At 35.8% G+C, this 21,079-nt stretch overlaps 1 protein-coding gene across 3 annotated transcripts in view; it reads left to right on the top strand.

The window, feature by feature from the left end:
• NETO1 (neuropilin and tolloid like 1) overlaps positions 1-21,079 on the top strand; it is a gene marked incomplete at both ends in the record, with an annotated part of 67,793 nt that overhangs the window by 16,358 nt on the left and 30,356 nt on the right. The window lies entirely within an intron of this gene.

Genomic DNA, 21,079 nt, shown 5'->3' with positions numbered 1-21,079 from the left:
ATAAGACTTGTTCTCCAGACCCTTCACCAGCTTTGTTGCCCTTCTCTGGACATGCTCTGGCACCTCGATGTCCTTCTTGTAGTGAGGGGCCCAAAGCTGAACAGAGCACTTGAGGTGTGGCCTCACCAGTGCTGAGTACAGTCAAACCATTTCATGGGAAATTATGTGTTTTATGCTTGATTTTTGACTGTGCAGCTTTTCTTTCAAAATGATCATTGATAAAGTATTCTAATAAAAGAATGTAATTCTCTCAGAAAATTCCATCATTGCATTTCCACTTCACCAATCATTTCCCCAACTGAGGAGCAGAATAGTTCTCCTTTTTCAGTAAAGCAAACTATTACAAGTATTGTCAGAGGAAGTGTGAGGTTCAAAGAGTAAAATGTATTTTTCTAAAAAAAGATGTAAATCTTAATTACAATTGTACAGTTATTTGTCACTTTTTAAATTCAGTTCATTAAAGTAAAACAAAATTCATAGTCATAATTTCCATTAATTCTCCTCCCCGCCCCCCCCCCCCCCCCCCCCATTAACAAAAGATTGCTGATTTTAAATTTCATTTTTGGCTGCATCTACACTACACTGCACTGCTGGATTTGACGTAGTTCTGTACCTTCTTAAGTATTGAGCGATGAGTCATACCTTAATATAGCTCGCTCTAAAGCACTGTAATTATTATGTAATTTTGTCAATTATGTCACTATTGTTTCAGCTAAATTGTTGTATTAAGTGGAATAATATTCTTTAGAATATCTGCTAAAATTAACAGGCCCCAAATTCTGCTTGCTTAATTATTCCAGTAGCATCATAGAAGATATCAGGGCTACTTGAATGTTCATCCATGTGGTTTTCTTTCCCTTATGCAAGGAAAATAGTTATAAAATTACCCAGCATAATTCAATTTTCTTCTAAGTCAAAGATACTGTCTTCCAGAGGATAAACATATTTAGAATGTTCAAACAACAACAGAACACAGAATTTCCATAGCAAATAACCTGATAGCCACATATATGTATCTATTGTAAATGCAAAGACAATGCATGAAATTTTACTATATCAACACATACTTGTCTCTGAAAAGTGAGTTAAATTTGTTTCTCTCATTTACCATGGCTCTGTGGGCTTTTACCATTTTCCTCTCCACCTCTGCCAAAAGTTCTTTGCTTTAGATTTCATGTCCTTCTTGTTTCAAAGGGTTATGATGTATTATGCTTGAAAAGATGTTCATAGCACAATCTGCAGCTTATTCTGTCTAAAGAACTCTCAAGTGAAAAACAATTTCATGGACTGTGTTTTATCCTTGTTCCTTTTCTACTGATGTAAGGTGGCTTTCTACACAGAGATCAATGCTGGTAAATTGCTATAGCAGCATAAATTATTCCAGACTTCAGATGGAATAGCTATATCTTGTTTCTTTCTTTTTTTTTTTTTCTTTTTTTTTTTTTTTTCCCTCCATACATTTCAGTTGGAAGCTCTGCAAATTATAGAGAGTTTCTAGGAATATTGGCCAAAATGAGAATATGATTAATCTGACAAGTGCAAAACAGCACTGCTGCCTCCATGATCACCAGCAACAGGAAGCAGTTCTCATTCAGCATGGTTACTTGACCAGTCCTTTATTATGTAGGCATGGATAAGGCTTGAAATTTTGAGATCTGTTGTCCAAATGTGTGCAGTGGGAGGGGTCACTGTCAACTCATCAAAAAGAGTGATGGCTTTCAAGAGTATAAAAGAGTAGCATAGAGAGGCATTGCCTCTAGAAATTATCACCTAAGCCATCTAGATCCATTTTGGGTAGTGACAATTTATGAAATTAGATTATGAACAAAGGAGAGATCAGAATTAAAAATTCAGCTAACCTCTCTTTAATGAACATCAAGAAAATGATCCAAACTAAGACTCATTTGGAAACTATTGGTGTCTAGAGCAGCTGAACACTCAGGAGAGATACAGTTTGTTGCATCCATCTCACTGGACACAAGCAGCACACAGCCTAACTGCAGCCTGCATAGGAGGCTTTCTCCAACCCAGTAAGAAGCACAGCAGAGCTATTTCTTTAGTACCAGAAATCTTTGATGTTTCCTCCCTGTGTGGTCCCCACCCACCCCTGAAATGTTCCTCAGATGACACTTTTGCATTTGATATCTTGATGGAGGCTGTGGTTTGTTGATAAAGACAAGAAATGTGATGTTGAGTGTGTGGGTGTGTGGCAAGATTGAAAAAAATTAAGTAAATTTGACTAAATTGAAGCTGCAAGCATTTATTATTATTGGAACCATACCTGGAGAAGCAGGGAAGGAAATTATTTACTATGTCTTCAGGGTGTACAAAAACAGTTAAATGGATGAAATTGAAAAAAATATCAATTAGAGTATCAGGAAAAATGTTCCAATTAAGATGTATTAGTCTGTGCAAATGGAAAGAACCCTGTCACCTGAGGCATTTTAAAACTAGTTTGGACTAAGTCCTGAAAAAAAGAAATTATATAGAACAATCCTAAGGAATAGACTAATATTTTGCAATTACTAGAACTTTTCTTTTAATAATTTCTTTGACTCCTTAGTATTGAAATGGTTAGAACTCCATGCACTGATGCAAAAGGCCAGTGGAGTTTCAACAGTCCCTCAACATGCTGGAGTTTCAGGCATCTTGAAACAAACATAGTTCTCTTGCCAAAAAATTCCGTTCCATTTAAATAGATTTTTTTTCAGAGCACTTTTCAGCACTCTAAAAGGTGAGACCTAGCGGAAGAAACAACTTCAGTGACAAATCCAGAACTATACACAAAACCACCACAAACACACGCAGTAAGTGGTACAACCACTGAAAATTTTGCAGAAAAGTTCCTTATTAAGAGGATAATTTAGGCTTTCATTTTTGTGATTTTATAAATTATAGGGTTAAGCAAGATGTGGTTGAATGACGCTGTATGTATGATATAAGGACTGACTATTCTAAATGTCCAAACGCTGGGTTAAGGGAAGAAGTTGTCTTTTTCTTTTATATTATTATTACAGCTGAATACCAGTAATAACCACATGCAACCTGGATGTAAATTAAATTTTCAAGCATTTTGTACACATGAGAGTTTATAAGAAAAACAAAACATTTTTACCCTTTATGTCAAAATGAGTCAATTTTTTAGTATAGACAAAGATTCAGACAGAGAGAGGATATGTTTATTTCAGCTTTCTTACTCAGCTAGAATAATCAGATTTCAGATTTTGCAGGACAGTGGCTTAAGATAGCACATCATTACTTTCAGTTCCTTCACTTAGTAGCAGCCATCTGTGTTTTTATTTAGCCTCATTAATATAGAGGTCAGTCAGTAATGTTTTCTGTTCAACTGTCTGATAATGGAAAAAGGAAAAAAGCTTTATACTGCTATGTCCTGAAAAGTGGAGTGTAAAACACCGTCTAATCAGAATAACGGTACTTTTACATCCCCATTGCAGTGATACAAGTAGCTGTAGAATGTCAGACTAATAGAATAATGACATCATCTATCTTGAGGGGAAAAAAAAGAACAAACCACAATCCAAATTTTTCCTGATTGGGGAATTTCCATATTTTAGGACTGATGAAAAATTTAATGTGAATTTATTAAATTCAATCACAGTTCTAAATAACTTAGATAAGATATCATCAAATCATTTTGCCATCTAATGTCCATGTCATGCCTCGTGTATTTAAGGAAGGGGTATTTCCCAGGCATCTGGGACAGCTGAATACTTGTGGCAGCTTGCTCACTTGGTTTTATTTATTTGTTTATTTCCTGTTCTCTTCTGAACTTGGTATGATTGCTTTTAAGTTAACATCAGCAGTGACAACAACTTTTAACAAACTTGTAATCCAGTTCAGTTTTTTGAGAAACGATAAGCAATCTCAGAGCCATGTGACTTTAAATAAGTCAATCTCTTTCCTTTGGAATCAGAGTTGGTTTGAAATTATGAGAAATTACTCATTATAACTCTTCATTTAAACTTTTGAGCCAGAACCTTTTGATGTTTTTTAAAAAAAGTGTGAATTTGTTTTATTTATTGACATTTCTAGCCCTCAGCACTTGAAACTCTTATAAGCAGCCTCCTTGAGTTATGAACTTTTAGCGTGTTCATACAAGTGTGCAACAGTCAGACACTTCATTGCTGTTTACGATGTATAAGGGCATCTGGTCTTGTGAATGAGAAGGAATTTGACTGTAACACCTAGGATGATACATTTGCATGCTACATTGAAAATCATGATCAGCTACATAAATATTGTCTTTTCAGGGGAATTTGATTTGTGTTGTGCTGTTCTGTAGGATCCATTACCTTACAGGAGCTGTAGGATTAGGACCAGAGTATTTCAGTACCGCAAATGTGAGAATGTAATGGGATAATATGTTTATTTTAAATGTCAAGTGAAAAATAATTCCTTATGTGGAGCAAATGAGTATCTAAAAGATCTCACGGGATTCTCAGGTCCCATATTACCTGTTGTCATCACATACTTCTATTTTGCTTTCTACAATACCCAAAAGACAACTACAGAACTTCCTGGTTTAGAAATCCTTGCATGCTGGGAGTATCGTATTACCAACAGAAAGAAGTTAAACACTTAAGTTCCTACCTTGTTGAGCTTTGCTGTAAAAACAAGAGCAATAGAAATACAAGACATAGTTTTAAGTACTCTAACATTGGAAGAAAGAAAAAACCCAACAGCTGCACTAACTTGGGACATTAGAATTGCATTTGTATTGACTGTGTATGAATACCAGAGTGAAGGGGCTTTCCAAGTCATGTAGTGTTGTCTCTCACACTGGGATTGCAAACAGCAAGTTTCCAACTCATGTCATAACTGTTTAAATTCATATCCCTCTACTGCTAGATCTTTAAAGACTTTCAGAGTTAATTTTATTTGGGTATTTTCTGCTTCAGCCATTGTTATGGAAGACCTGTTCCAGGATCCAAATTATTAGGAATGTTCCTCTGGTTTCTTACCTAAAATTATTCATAGCCACCTTATGTCTTTGTCTTCTTATACCAATGTTACTTTCTAGCTTTGAAACCTCTTTTCTCACCAGGACTATATACCACTGCATCAAGAGCTTAGAGGTTACAGTCATCTCTTTTTCAAGATGTCAGTTTTCTTGTCTACACAAGCCAAATCCTTGTACTGTCTTTTTATGCCATAGGCTCTTTGTTCCCCTTGCCATCAGTACCACCCCTCCTCTCTCCAAGAATCTCTCCTCTGTATCCGTTCCACAACAAGCTGAACACAGACTTCTAGAGGAGGTTTACTAGGATATTGTACTGCAGTACAGGTACAAATAATTCTTTTCTACCTCTGCAGGAAATACCTTTCTTGATATGTAGGTGATCTCACCAATAAAGGTGATTATGGTGTTACATTGCTAAATATTATTTACAGAGGAACCACATTTCTCTGACAAAAAGTCTGTCTTTTTGGAAGCACCCAGGAGGAACCTTTAGCAAGCTTAGATGTGCATGCAAAAATAATACTAGAAAATCAACATTTTTAGATTAAGCTGCATTTTTACACCACCATTGTCATAATTTTCAAAATAGTTTATATTGTTACTTGTTACAGAACAATTAAAACTAAATCTTAGAGGCAGGAGAGGATTTTCCTTAAATATGGTCCTTTTCTTATGCTCTTTCCCCTAAGGATATGCTTTTGGCTTTATGCAAATACTATAATGAATTAGCTTAACCTTAGGTCTGATAGAGAGTGGTTACCCTTTGCTTTAAACACTTGCAAAATGTGGAAATAACCAGTGAGCCCTGGTCATTTGTCTTCCCTATTAATTCTTGATTTATCTATAATATTTGTGAAGCACTTGGAAATGGCAAAGCCGGGAAGATAATGTGGAATTTGCACTGAACAGAAAGTCTGGGTTGTCATCTTCCACAAGTGTTTGGAAACAACTTGTTTACAATGAGAATTTTTACGACTAATATGCATATTCAGAATAACACCTCCAAAACCTGTTGTTAAGTATCTTACTTGGTAGTTCTCATTCAAACATTTTAACACCTATTTCTTCATGGAAAAAATGAGAAACTTTGTGCCTCATATGTAATGAGTAAGGAGTTTTTGAATACTCTTCAAAGTTGTTCCAGATCATCTGACTTCCTTATCTGGCAGATTTTCTAACAGCTCTTTCTGGGATGCACTTCTGGCTGATTGTGTTGTGGCCTCATCCTGGCAACACTGTTGTCTGTAATAGTTTCTCTTAGTGACCTTGGCAATGTGGATGTCTGCAGAGAACCTGCTGACATTGAAGCAATTCTCTTTCTTTACTTATCCATTCCTTAATCCGTTGAATTTTCATCTTTATGTATTGTATCTGCAAGTTTCTGAGGTGTTACGGGTATGCCAATAAATCTTGACAATCACCTCAGTGCTTTTGTCTAATCAGCATGACTGTGGACCTTCTGTTAGGCAGAGAAACTATTTTTTATTCTAGCCACAGAGTTGCAAGTGGTCTGATTCTTTAGCTGTCTGTATAGAAAATGATGCTTTTATTTTAGATACAAACACGTTTATATCACTTGTTTTCAGTCACCCATATTTCTTAATTTGATATTTGCATAGGTTCAATTAACTGTGATTGTTGATTGTTTTATCATCTGTTTGTTTCATGAAGTATTTCTCAATTCTAATAGCAATAAGTAGGGATCATTATTGACATATTTAGCTTTCCTTAACAGATCTTTTACTCTTTGAATAGGGCTTCTAGCTAATTCTCCTAAAAGAAATGCACACAAATCCGTTCGAAAGTTCCCAGTCCTCTGTAACTAATAAAAAGAGTTCTTCCCAATAATTAGTAGCTCTGATTCTGCACACTGTAGTCTCTGGAAAAGTCAGTCATGTTTCTGTTTCTAGAATTGAATATTTTTGCAGTATGCAATAGTTAGTAAATTAGCAAATGTGTCAAATTCAAAATATATCCCCTCTCAGACTTTGTTGTATATATTCATCAACTGTTTAGCATTGGTTCATTTTCTGAGGGTAGTATTAATATTTTTTGTAAAGAGGTCAATCCAGAGAGTCTCTTTTGCTTACCAGTACCGAGGTGAATGTTATTGAATATTGTTTTGTGTATTTGTAGTTCTAGCAGGTGTATGTTGTCACCTTAATATCTTTTGTGATATTGATGGCTATGACCAATGTTGATTTGTTTACTGTCTGTTGAGAAATGCAGACTATGTAATTCTTTCATCTCAGATATCACATTTGAGCTGCTTTGCTGCTCAGGTCCAAAAGTAAGATTGTGCCTCCTTCAACTTTGATAGAAATTTTGTCCTAACTATTTTGTAAATAAACATTTAGCTGGCCCATTAGAGTATCTATGCCTTTTATCTGTCTTCTCTTTCTCTCTTACTATGTGATATCAAAGAGCCGGCAATCTTTAATATTATACCTCTCTCATGGGGTAGAGAAATGCTATCATGCATAGTCTTTTCCACATGGTGCTAGAGAAATACTATCATGCATAGTCCTTTCCATGTGAGGAGCAGAAATACAAAGATTTCTGTGAGAGGTAGATGTCATCTGTATGGCTAATTCTAGCCAACATATGTATTGCTAGACACAAATCTGGTGGAAAATTAAGAGCTTGAATCAAACCTCTAAACACCCAGACTTACTCCTATCTGTTTTTTACCTTTCTTTCTTTCACTCTCTCTCTGTACAATTATAACCTATCTCACATCAAGCTACTGACAAGCTCTTTTAACCATATATACCTTTATCTTATACATAGGCTAAGGAGTTACGAACAAACCTCATCTCAGTAACATTAAGTGATGTTATGTATACTGTTAGTGCAGATATGTTATCCTAAAATTGGTCGTGACAAATTGAGGAAGTGAGAAGTTGAATTTTTTACGTCCAGTCTTAAAAGAATCCAAACTTTAAAATATGAAAATCTATAATGAAGAGGTATATAATCGTAATAACGGGTTCATGCAAGAGTCACCTGCTTATTGTAAGTGTTGTTTAATGTTTGTGAATGCTGAGTAGATTAAAGTTTTTTTTTTTCCTTATAATATTAATTCACATTATATAGAGATATTACTTTAAAATCTCATAAGTAGCATATTCTTCCGGTCAACAGGGTAAGGTTGACAAAAAGTTCAGCCACCAAATACAGGATGTCACAAGTGTCTGACATCCCTGTTTAAAGTTTCAGAATTTGCTAGCCTGCTGTGGTCTGTTTCTATAATGTCAAATAATGTAATTTACACTGTATTTGTAGGTGTTTTATTAGTTAACTTTGAAATAATAATAAAAAAATCACATAATTTTCATTCCTGAAAATCTTTGAAATAATCTTTACATGCAGAATGCCACTAGCACAACTAATGTTTTTGTTTTGTTTGGGAAAGCCAGTAAGTCATTTTTGTTCAATTTCTGTTCAATGTGTAGGTATTTTCAATTTGCACGCGTTTTTTATTGTGGCAAGCCCAAATGCTAGGTGTCTTTATTTTTTTCTCTGCAAAACCTGTTCATTTCACTAAGGCCCTCGGGCCAAATAAGAATAACAGCTACTATAATTTAATGCTGTAATCCGTCAAAAATCTCTGAAATTACTTTCTGATATGCCCAAGGATAATTCTAAAGAACAGTTGCTTAAGCTTACTATACTCAAATGCTGCACTGACAAGCCACAAAATCTAGTCCCAATTTAGCAAAGAACTTCAGGAAGCCCACATTTAAGCATGTGCCGAAACCTGGGCAATATCTAGGCTTGGGTACTTGCTTAAAGGTAATTAACTTTAAATACTGTCCTCTACCTTTTCATCTATAGAACTAAGTCAATATGAAACATCAGTTTATTTTAGAGAATTGAACTACTATTTCTTCAACTCTTTTCATGAATTAAAAACTAGTTTTCTACCTTTACACAGATTATGTGGTAGATATATATCAATTCAGTGTTTGTCTATTTGATCAATATCACACTAATATAGCTTTAAGTAGGCTCAGCTGATTCACTAACTCCCAGTTTTCACGTGTTTTCATATTCTGTTACAGTAAATTGAGTTTTTGTTGAAGTTAGAACATCATGATTAGTGATTTGTCTGTCTTCCTGTGCTATTCTTCCTCTAGATATCCTTGTCCCTAAAAAATCACCTCAGAATCATCTGAAATGAAATTATTTTTTTGTATGTAAGAATGTATAATTCTCTTCAACCTTGTTTAGAATTGAATTCATTCAGATAAGTTTTTTGGTCCAACTCGGTTTGTCAATCAGGTTTACAAGTTGTAAAATGCAGTGATACTAGTTCTGCAACCATTTGCAATGAGTACTGGTTCCACACCTTGAATTTTAAATCTTAAACATAAAATAAAGTTTCAAATAGATTTTTACTACATTCCCACTACTTAAACTTGTGGTAGTGCATCCATTGCCAAATGGGCTTTTTAAAACAAAAATGGAACAGTACTTAAGGATAATTTTTTGAAAGGGACAACTATTTATTGATAGGAAAAGAGGCCTGTAATTTTTTGTGTTATCATGCGTTCTTTTCTCTAAAATTGGAAGTTAAGCTCCCAGAAAAAATCTCCACAAAGAAGTGGTACCTGGGGAAAGCCAAGATAATCTTCAGTATCTTGCTCTTTCTGCAAAACGTCATCTCCCCACTCTGGCTGATTTTGGAACTCAGTAGAAGTCAGGACCAAGGAGCCTTTATTGAATGCCTTTCCAATAATGAAGAAACTCAGATTTCTTGAGCCTGAGCTAGCTCAGCTGCAGATCTTCCAAAAAACGGTGTCTGTCTTGTATGCTGTATGGTGTTGGCAGCTATGACTATTTAACATCAGTTTATTTACTCTTTACTCATTCATTTATTCAGCAATCTAATTCAGCAGACATTCAAAAGCACCTACGTTCTCTGTTCATTTATTTTCTCAATTCATTTAGGACCAAGCATAAAGACTTTTAGGTGGTGAGACGTCTGTTGAGATAAACAATTGTTTAAGCAAAAGAACTGGATTCAGGAAGATTCAAATTTAAGAAGTTCATTTTCTTTGTGGACTTGGCACTTCATTATCTTTCAGTTATATTTTTCATATTTGTATTGTCTGCCTTTTCTTTCCCCTCTAGCTAAAAAAACCCCAAACCCAAAACTTGATTGTTTGCTAGAAATTACATTCTATTAATAAAAATGTGATATTTTTATTTTATTACTCTAAGGAAATATTTAAAACTACTTTCAAAACTTGCATTTATAATTACTGAGTGAAGACTACAGCACTCCTTAACCCCTCTTGTCTTCCTAGAGTTTTTTCCCAAAGTGTTTTTGCTGCAGTCCAGTGTTTATTTAACTGGTATAATCTGATGCATAAAAGCACTATCTACAACTTCATACAATATAGAAAAGATTTCAGCTAAACAGACCAAATTCTTCTCTGGTTTAAGAATGAGACTTCTGTTCATACCAATGAAGTTGAATGCACAGTCAGGCAGGTTGGGTTTAGTCTTGTATTCTGGTCTGCCGTGATATATCCAATCTGATTTAAGAGTGCTTTGCAATCGTATGGACATACAGTCTAATTGAGAAACCTTTCATTAAGAAGATTCTAGTCATTCATAATCAAATCGGGTAACTTTACTGTCAGGAAAACTACTTCTACCCTTAGAGAGAAATTCTCAAGACAGACATTTTCTGTTTCTTACTAAAAATGCATGATATAATAAATACCAAAAATATTTAAATACACAAATATCTTTTGAAATTGAGAGATCCAGTGCCCTCAAATTATTCTTGGTCTGAAGACCCTTCTCGATTATGTCAAATGCACATTGTTTACATGATCACAACATAGTCTGCAATTCACTAGGTAAAAGAGCATCTGACGTTAGTGTTTCCTCAAATAGATTTGTAAAGGAGAATTTAACTTCAGTGAGACAAAATATTTTGGTCTGTACTACACAGTCTAAAATGGACTTTTGATTAATTTTTTTTTTAATGTTTAGGGTGATGAGATCTACCAAACAATTGAGAATGACATTGAAAGGAATAAATTCATTGCAAAATTGTGAAAATAAGTAAGCAAATGCTTTTGATCAACATTTAAAAAATATTGCTTCAGAGATTGTTACACATTAGAGATGCAGAATGTTTATTTGAATACTTTGATGTCAAAAGGCTACATCTAATATCCAACAATTTGTGTTAAGAAAGATTGCTTGAGTCATGAGTAAGATGATGAGAACAGAATTGCCAAATATTTTTTGAGAATTCAGACTCAAATAAACTGATGTCTGTGGCACATCCATTATTAAAAATTTGTACTAGCATGACAGAAGCAGGCAGCGTGAAATGTGTTATTCCAGTCACATATCAGTCCCCTAGATGACACTGAGAAGCCAGAAGATGTTGTGTAACAGGACTTACTTACAAACATCATTTGCCAGATGTTATCTGATAGTTGAAGCTCAAGAGACAATGTTATAAAATCTGCTGGTTGCAGGATGTGGGTTAATAAAAGATTGTATGATACCACTTCTTGTTTTCTCTTTATTTTTTCCTTTCTTTTCTTTCCTGTAGCTCATTTCTCAACTCTACATGAAAATTAATATTAAAAGAGAATGCAGAAAATTATTATTAAAAATATTTTGTTCTTTAATGCTGATTCCATTATGTGGATTAGACAGTTTGTTATTAGTTGCTACCAACTACAAAGTCCATACTGATATTATATAAAATAAGTTTATAGGTTGGTTTTTTTTGATAAAAAGCATAATGGCTTAGTAGTTTAAAAATCATATTTGGGTAATTTGAATCTCTGTAATTGTATGTGCTCTCCCCACAAGAATAATTTGTAGCATTAATTGTATGTTTGCATTCCAGAATATTGCATATCAACGATATTCCAATATATATACAGATCAATGATTTGCCAAGTACTTTTAAATGAATGGGTTTATTTATATTTATTTTTTTTTGTTATCACTAGAGCTTTAAATGACTCTTTCAAATCAAGCTAGGAAAAATCCTGCTGTTTGGCAGTCAAAAACTTGATCTGGTCAAATGAAATGTAATTATTGCCTGCTTGTTGGATAAGCGGCTGACCCATACTTAAAAATCCCGAGTGCTGTGACTGACCATCATGTTTGACCTGCTGCTGCTGAAAGTGAAAACTGTCCTGGTACCTCATTTCTTCTAAATATTACCACATCAATGGAAGAACTGGACAATCTCTAGTCAGTACTTACTTTGCTGTTCTTTTCCCAGTCTCTTCAGCCAGTTAATGGCAATATTGGATATTGTATAAAGTAGGCATACAGACTTATGAACACTGCCTTTCCAAAGTGTGATTCAATGAATCACAATGGCTTTTTCATGTTGAATGTGATGCAAAAGACCAGTTTTCATTTTCTGTCTGAGGCTGAGCCAGTCAATCAGTGTAGCGCTCAATAAATCAATTGCTAAATTCAGCTCAGATTGTGGGCCTAAACCTGCTTCTGTTAGAATCAATATTAAAACTGTGAGTAAATCCAGTGGAAATCAGATTGTTGCTTCAGACTGGTAGCTTTTGAATAGAGGAGAAAAACTACAAGTCTGCTAAATTCCATGGAAACTATAATTTTTTTAATCTAAATACTCAAGTTACGATAATAGAATTAAAAATTTGTTAATCTAAACTGAATATAATCACTGTTCAGGGATAGCTGGATCTGGAGTTTCTGGGGTGAGGAAAAGCCAGCAGTAACTGAATTTTTATAGACTCAAATCTAACTCTATTCAAGCTCTAGATTACAGATCTCCAGTTATTCACAGACACATTTGTTCGCTGATGTTCATGACAAACCAGTTTGAGAACTGATTAGTGAACACAGAGCATGTGGCATAAATGATACTCAAAGAGGACTGAGGATCCATTAGAAGGATCTTGTTGTTTAAAGAAAAAGTTTAAAAGGTTGAAGACAATAGCCTTTGGTTTAGCATTTATGATCCTGTTGATTTTTTCATGTGGGCATATAGCAAAACATGTCTTACTGTTACTGATGAGCAACAATCTTTATTCATTAATTTAGGTGGAAACCATTTGGGGCTAGGCTCAGTATGAATTATATTTGTTTTAGTCAAATACATAGTAAAACATACAGTAGGGCTTTCCTCATCAAAATAATAAAAGTCCCAGCTGACCTAATGTCTTGTTTCTAACAGATTATGTCTACACTAGGTGAGTATTAGCAATTAATCATGGTTTGGACTGTTCTCTGGCACTTTTAATTGCATGAAATTGGAAAAAAATGATATATTTGAACAACAGGGAGTGTCACTCTCATGAAGTTGTAACCAACAGGAAGCAGATGAACTGTAAGGCCAAAAACCTAGCTCTAAAGCCTTACTTAACCAAAAATTTATCAAAATGTTTTCTTCCTATAATCTCAGGAGAAGCTGAATTTCATAATACTGGAATGAATGGACGGGTTATTGCTCCCTTCCCATATATTATTTATATCCTTTAAATATCTGAATGCTATCTTGTATAATAAAATGTAAAATTCATAAGTTTGTGGGTAATTTAAGTAGGAATTCACAGTTTAACATGCAGAGTTATCTTCTTTCTGACAACTGGACTATAGTGAAACTCTTCCTCAGAGAAAACTGCTACCCTATGCTGTTGAAAGATGAAGAAACAAAAGAAAGCACAAGAATATCTCCAAGGAAGCTCCACAGTATACTCCGTAGCTAAGCTGATGAAAACCCATCTTCTCATTCTGCAGACAGGGCTTTGTACATTTGGGAAAACTGCTGGGGTCAACAGCTTAGTGCTCCCTAAAGGATAATTTCTAGGCAGGAAGCCTGTAAAAGTAGCAGAAAAAGAAGGAAAGCTCTGGTGTCACTGGAAGCTATACTGCTATGGATGCTAAAAGAACAGGGCAGAAGACTTATTTTTCCTGCAGTTGTTTCTGGAGCTTGGTGTTGATATGCTTTCCTCAGCAATTCATTGAGCTATGTGGCTTTTAGAGTTCCTCTTCTTGCTCACTGAAAGTGTCTGTGGTGGACACATATAATTACAATTAGAGTTGACAATTTAGTTTAACAAATGAATTTCACTCTTCCTTTTATACATTCTAGGGTTTTTTTTATTTTTCCTTTAGAAAGAGAGCATTCAGGCTCCAGTGGGGATGAAAACCTAAAATTCTCCCTTTGCTCCTAAACACCAACAGATTTCTACTCTGGATATGGAATACATTTTAAAAACACCCCGTGACATTGGCTTTTGGAATCATACAAAGACTTTGTTATAGGAGAGCACTACAACATAATTAATCCAATAACTTTCAAAAATCTAGCAGTTGCACAGTAAACTAATGAATGGCTTTTTGTCTATGGCTATTTCATTTGTTTCCACTCTAAGGATCATATTTTCTGGGCTATTGTGTCTGGTTCGTCTCTTTCTGGTACCTTACATGGCCAGATGATTAAGCAATCAGTTGTTTTTGCACACACAATGCAGTTCCTTTACAGTACTCTCTAACACAGTTACTCACTTTAGTGAAAGTCCACCTGGTGCTTTGCTAGGCAGTAAGAGAAAAATATTTGGAGACAGTGCAAGAAATCTCTTGTTAAAGTGGACAGTGAATTCTTCATGTGCAGAAACTAGAGGAGATATTTCAGTTTCCCATGTGGAATGCAGTTATCGCCAAAGAGATGCCAATAGCATACATACTATAACTGGCATGGCCAGCTGCAGCAGAGGAATGTTAGTAGGTGTAAACATTATGCTAACATTTCTGTTTGTATTGGAAATGTGTCCTAATATGCAGTCAACTACAGGTTATTCAGTACTATTTGAAGTAGCATGAGTAATATATTCTGTTAACTATAATAGCTGAAAAAGATGTAGCACTTCAAAAGAATTGGGAACATTGTAGTGAATGTATTCATTCTGTTGAATGTTCTGAGGTAAAACTAGGAGAAAGCGTTTCTCCTATGATAAAATAACAAAGGTTACTTTATATCACCAGGTTATTCCCATAAGTTCCCTCTGTCCTGGGAAATCCACTCTATGGACTGATACAGCATGAGTGGCTTCTCTGAAAAGGATATGCAGATTTAGCACTCAATGGTAGCAAGCAGTAACCATGTACAAATTGATTCAATATCTGAAGAAGTAATGCCTAGCAACCAGTTGTGGCTAAACCCTCTGGATCATTTTTCCCTATACTTCTGCCATGAACTTAAAGTATTATTTCCTGGGGCTGGGCTAGGAGTCATCTATAACAAACCAATGAGACAAATCCCAAGCCTTAGTAGTATTGTGCTGAAATTGCACGATAGGCCGTACTTAGTATTTAGCATCATTCGGGAAAAGATCCATAGCACTTTTATGTTGCACATCTTTCTTCCTAGTCAAGTTCAGAGACTACTAGTCAATCACAGGAAGGCACTGGCTTATTATCTTGGGAAGATGTGTACAAAGTGCTGCCCCTGACTGATAGTCAGTCATGGTGGTCAAGTCAGCTGCACTGTTCCAGCAAGGCTCCATTGCTCAGATAAAGTGGACTTCTGAGCTCATTCAGTCTTGTTTCACATGTTTATGGGCAACTGGCAGATAAAGGTATATGCAGCCCCTGAAATATTCGTCATTAGGATAATTTTTCCCTGTGTTTCCACACCTGGTGTGCTGCATAAGGGGAATATGATGCCTAATTCGAGCACTCAGCTGCTAGTGTAAATATTTAACACAATAAAAATGATCTGCCAAATAATCCCACACATATCATCAAGGCTCCCAGACTTCCTCTTTCCACTCAGCAGTCTGAGCATGACATTGTTGCCCATTTTTGCTTTCGTTTCTCACCAGGTCAGTTCCAAGAAGCACTTCTCACTTCTGGGGTTTAGGTGCACATATCAAATAGTCCAAACACCGTTTGAGGATGAGACCCAGGACGTCATGATTTCTCTTACGTTCTAACATGGTTCCTGCCCATACAAAAGTTCTACTGGAGAAAGAACCTACTCTAAACAGTTTACAGAGTAGACAAGGGAGGCAAGCAGGCTAAGATCTCAAAGCCTGCCGTTGTGTGCATGAAAAGAGAAATCTGCGTGCAACCTCTGCAATTATGTGGTCTGTTCCAGTGGAGTTCATTCAGGCAATTCTTGTCTGCTCAGTTTGACCAATAGTCAGCATTCATTTATAAAATTTCTTCCTAAGACAAATAGTAGCTTTAGTGTACTTTACTAGTGAGTCGGATCACCAAAAGCAAGACAAAGTAGTGTCTTCTTATGGAGCTACATCCTCAAGAACAGAGTTTCTCAGACTGCTTCCAGAGTACAAATCTTTTTTGGCTTATTTGTCTTCATATGACTTCTTGCTGATCTAATAGCAGGTAGAACTTCAAGGTGAAGTAGCAAGAGTCATCTTCACTTCTACATTTGCACTTACCACCTTTGAGTTCTTTCATGACTGTGCTAAAGAGTGAAGAATTTGAGAAGCATTGTTTTAGATTAAAAATATGTAGCCCCCAAAATAGCTGCCCTTGCTCACAAAATTGCTCTTGAAAGAAAGAACATAGAAAACAAAGAGCAAATACAGCACATACTATTGCCAACTACAATTATTATAGAACTGGTTTTCAGGATGTCTACAAACTATAGGCTTTCTTTAAAGATCCTTTGGTATCTTTAATACAGATATAGACATATATATGGAAGTTTCAACAAGACTACAGATCTGAAAAGATTCATCAGAATAAATTTCATTTTTGGCAAAGAAGACAATAATTTGTGTATTTTTGCACATCTATTTCACTTAGTAATTTTTTTACTTAATACTTTTCTTTTACTCTCCCCAGCAGAATAGGTAAGTCCCCTTTGTTTGCACACCTCACAAAAAATGTTTACTTATAGAAACGGTTTTCTATTTTAGAATTGCCTTAGTAATTCTTCGAGCAGATTTTTATGCTTTTAAAATCTTTTGGTCATCATCTTCCAGTATTTTTACTGTATCATCAAATACTAGGAGGCAACCGCATAAAATACTTTAGAATAATCCTGCTGTTCTGTACTGAGTTCTGCAAGCTCTGCTTTTACAGAGAACTATATTTCACCCCTCAAGAGGGCAGGACTGGTTTAGGCTCCCAGAAATCATTGTAGAAGAGCCTGACTTCATAAATTTGAAAATAAATAACTGGTGGTTTGCTGAATGGTGCAATTCTCTTTACTTTTTCATGAGCATTTACATGTAAATGTATCATTAGGTAATATGGTTTCTACGTATTGTGACTTCTTTGTGTATATATCCATTAAAAAAGGAGGAGTTTGTATTCACAAACAGCAAAAACTCCTTTATGTTTCACATATCAACCCTTTGTAGTGTATAGTTTGATCAAATAATTCCTTCATTTCTCATTTATAGAAGAAAAGAAAGCAAAATGCCTCAAAACTTAATCACAATCAGGTCTCATATCTGCACCAAGATTTTGCAGTACACATTTCCTTCATCTTGACTTCTGACCATACAGTAATTGCTCATATTGTTCACTGCATATACTGTACTTCAGATATAAAAAATTCTGTATAATTAAGTATATTCTAGTCTAGATATGCTAAGGAACATACCAGCACTATCTTCCATTTTTTAAAAGAGGTATTGAAACATCTATTGACTTAAAAACACTTGACTTCCAGGAGTGAGATATCTATTATTGCTATCAGAACAAGCAACAGGTTTGACGTTGACAGTGTAAGAAAGTGTCAAAATGAACTTTGTATGAAAAGCTAAAGAAACTGATGAATAAAATGTGAGAGTTTTACTCACAAATTTGTGTGTTTATAAGAAAGAAAATACTGTAATTTTTCTATATGACTTAAAATTACTTTTAAAGGCCTTGTGGAATCTGTCTTTGAAGACAAGTTGAACAGTTTTGATAACTGTGGATTTTTTATTCAAAATTTTATCTTTTTAAATAGATTTGTAATAATACCAGCAGAATATCTTGTTGCTGTTAATTACTGTGAACTTTATGCATTTTCCCTGTTTCTGTTAGATACTATCTACTTGTCTCTTACAGAAATCACTCAAGTAATAGAATTTTAGACAATTTCACTTTCTGTGCAAGTGACAGAGTAAGAGAGTGTATGCATACATGTATGCATAGGTGGGTAAATGTGTTTCTGTGTGGATATGCCACAGTTGGGCAACCACATAAGATGCTGCAGTTTACTTGTAAACAAAGGCATTTACATACTTTGTGAAGAGTTAAACCAGTTAACCTACAAACACTTTTTACTTTACAATTTTCTTTATTTCATAAGATTTTTGATCAATTTTTACATGCTTGTCAGCTACTTAGAAAAGCCAGACTTGTTGCATATTAACAGTGAAACTAAAAATAAAGAAATGCAGCATGGTTTCCATGGGACAGGTATAGAATAGATCCCAGAGCCAGCATCCAAAACCTTTAGAGGCTCCCATGAAGACCTAGTGGATCCATTTGAAACCAGTCCTAAATATTACAGATTTCTCCAGGTTGGATATATATGTTGCCATGACTCAAAGCAAATTCCACCAAAACAAGTCTGCATTATGATAGAGATTTGTCTAACCTCTGTTATTACCTTAGATTTGTCTTTCAACTGGTTATTTCAATATTAGCCAATTCCGGTGTTTGGTTAATACAGAATCACAGGATCACAAAATGGCTGGAGTTAGAAGGGACCTCTGGAGGTCATCTTGTCCAACCCCCCCTTATCAGGCAGGGCCACCTAGAGCCACTCGCCTAGGACCACATCTAGACAGCTTTTGAATATCTCCAAGGATGAAGACTCCACAGCCTCACTGGGCAACTTGTGCCAGTGCTCAGTCACTCTCACAGTGGAAAAGTGTGTCCTGAAGTTCTGACGGAACCTCCTGTGTTTCAGTGTGTGCCCATTGCCTCTTGTTCTGTCCCTGGACACCACTGAAAAGACCCTGGCTTCATCCTCTTTGCACCCTGCATTCAGATATTTATACACATTGGTAGGTTCACCTCTACCCTTCTCTTCTCCAGGCTGAACAGTCCCAGCCCTCTCACCCTTTCTTCATATGAGAGATGTCCCTGAATCAGCTTCATGATCCTTTGCTGGACTGTCTCCAGTAGCTCCCTATCACTTTTGTACTGGGGAGCTCAGAACAGGACACAGCACTCCAAGTGTGGCCTTACCAGTGCAGAGTAGAGGGGAAGGATGACCTTCTTCAACACGTTGGCAACACTCCTGCTAACGCCGCCCAGGATATTACTGGTCTTATTTGCTGCAAGGTTACATTATTGGCTCATGTTCAATTTGGTGTCCACCAGGACCTCCAGGTCCTTTTCTGAAAAGCTGCTTTCCAGGTGGGTGAACCCCAGCATATAGTGGTGCATGGGGTTATTCCTCCCCAGGTGAAGGTATTTGCACTTCCCCTTATTGGACTCCATAATGTCAGCCCATTTCTCCAGCCTATCGAGGCCACTCTGGATGGCAGCATGACCCTCTAGTGTATCAGCTACTCCTCCCAGTTTTGTGTCATCAGCAGACTTACTGAGGGTACACTCTGCCTCATCATCCAGGTCATTAATGAGAATGTTAAACAGGATCAGACCCAGTATCGACCACTTGGGTACACCACTCATTACTGGCCTCCAGCTAGACTTTATGCTGCTGATCACCACCATCACAGGCCTGGTTGTTCAGCCAGTTCCCAGTCTACCTCAGTGTCTGCTCATCCGCTGCATTTTTTTACTGGTTAAGGAAATTACAGATTATCACCATTTTCTCCTTCTGTTTCTCATTCTGCTTGTTTGCCAGTAACTCTAAATAATGTGGCACAGATTCTTGCATCTCACAAGAAGTTTCAAATGCAATTCTATGCTTCACAGAGACTTTACAGGAAAGCTTATAGTAATTAAACATTGCAGGAGTCTATTATTTGTGGAATAGGTTGTAACATATCACCTAAGGAAATTTCTGGATAACCTTTATTTTGTTGGTTTGGGTTGGTTTTAAAAGAGACATTCAATGCTTCAGGAAATAGCTACAGAGCTTCTTTTGGATGCAAGGTCTTCCATTTATATAACCTTTACACATTTTCACATTTCTTATGAAAATTCCTGGTCTTGTCTTTACATACTTCATTTCCCCATTAAGGAGATCTCCATAAGAAATTTACATGTATTGCATTCCCTTCAAGGCCTATTGCCTCCTATTTCTCTCTCTTATTATAGGTGACCAATCTTATTTTTCACAGCACAATTTTCCTGTCTTGGGAGGTTTTCCTAATGGGAATATGATTTTCTTCAGGACTATGTGTCTATCAGAAGATCTAGCCAGTCAGTGTTTAGATATCATTAAAAGGGTTCTGACTCAGCCAGACTGATAATAACAATTTGATTGAATTACATACAGAAGAGCTGCTAAAGTATAATCTGTTTAATGGTAGACCATTTAAAAACCAAACATATTCTGGGTAAATATGCTTAAAGGTGGTTGAATTTTCAGCATCTCTGGTAATACCTTATTTACAGATTGTTGTTTTTATTATAATAATATTGGTATAATATTAATGTTTAATGAAGTGTATCACCTCAGGTGTCATAGATTTTATTTCACTATCACTCCTGAGATGTTGAAAGGTTGCAAAAAGATTATTTTTCAAAACTGAGCAAGATCTACCATATTTCTAGAATTTTAATAGATTGTGCACTTCTATGTGCATTGCTACCAATGTTACTGTATTGTTAACAAACGAGAGCATACTTTCAGAATTGTTTTGTGGGTCAGATTGCATGGTCTCGGTTACACTTCAGCCTGGATTCTGGCTACTAGCACTCCTTTATATGAAAACTCCTTCATATGGAAGAAATCCTGTCAGGACCTTTTTCTCCTTCTTTCTTCCTCTGTACTTTGTCAATGTGGTGGAGTGCTTTCAGTAAATCAGAGTGATCCTTGCAAACTCAGCAAAAAGAAGAAATGTAATGGTTACACTAGGCACGGTTTGGATGTTAATTTGAACCAGTAGTCAAAGTAGGTTTTCTTTAAGTATCTTGCTTTCAGCACTAGATATCAACGCCTGAGTACATTAACTG

This window comes from Platalea leucorodia, assembly GCF_965183815.1.
Source record: "Platalea leucorodia genome assembly, chromosome: 1".
Lineage (NCBI taxonomy): Eukaryota > Metazoa > Chordata > Aves > Pelecaniformes > Threskiornithidae > Platalea > Platalea leucorodia.
Note: the sequence above shows the minus strand (reverse complement) of the source record. Positions and strands in the feature narration are given on the sequence as shown.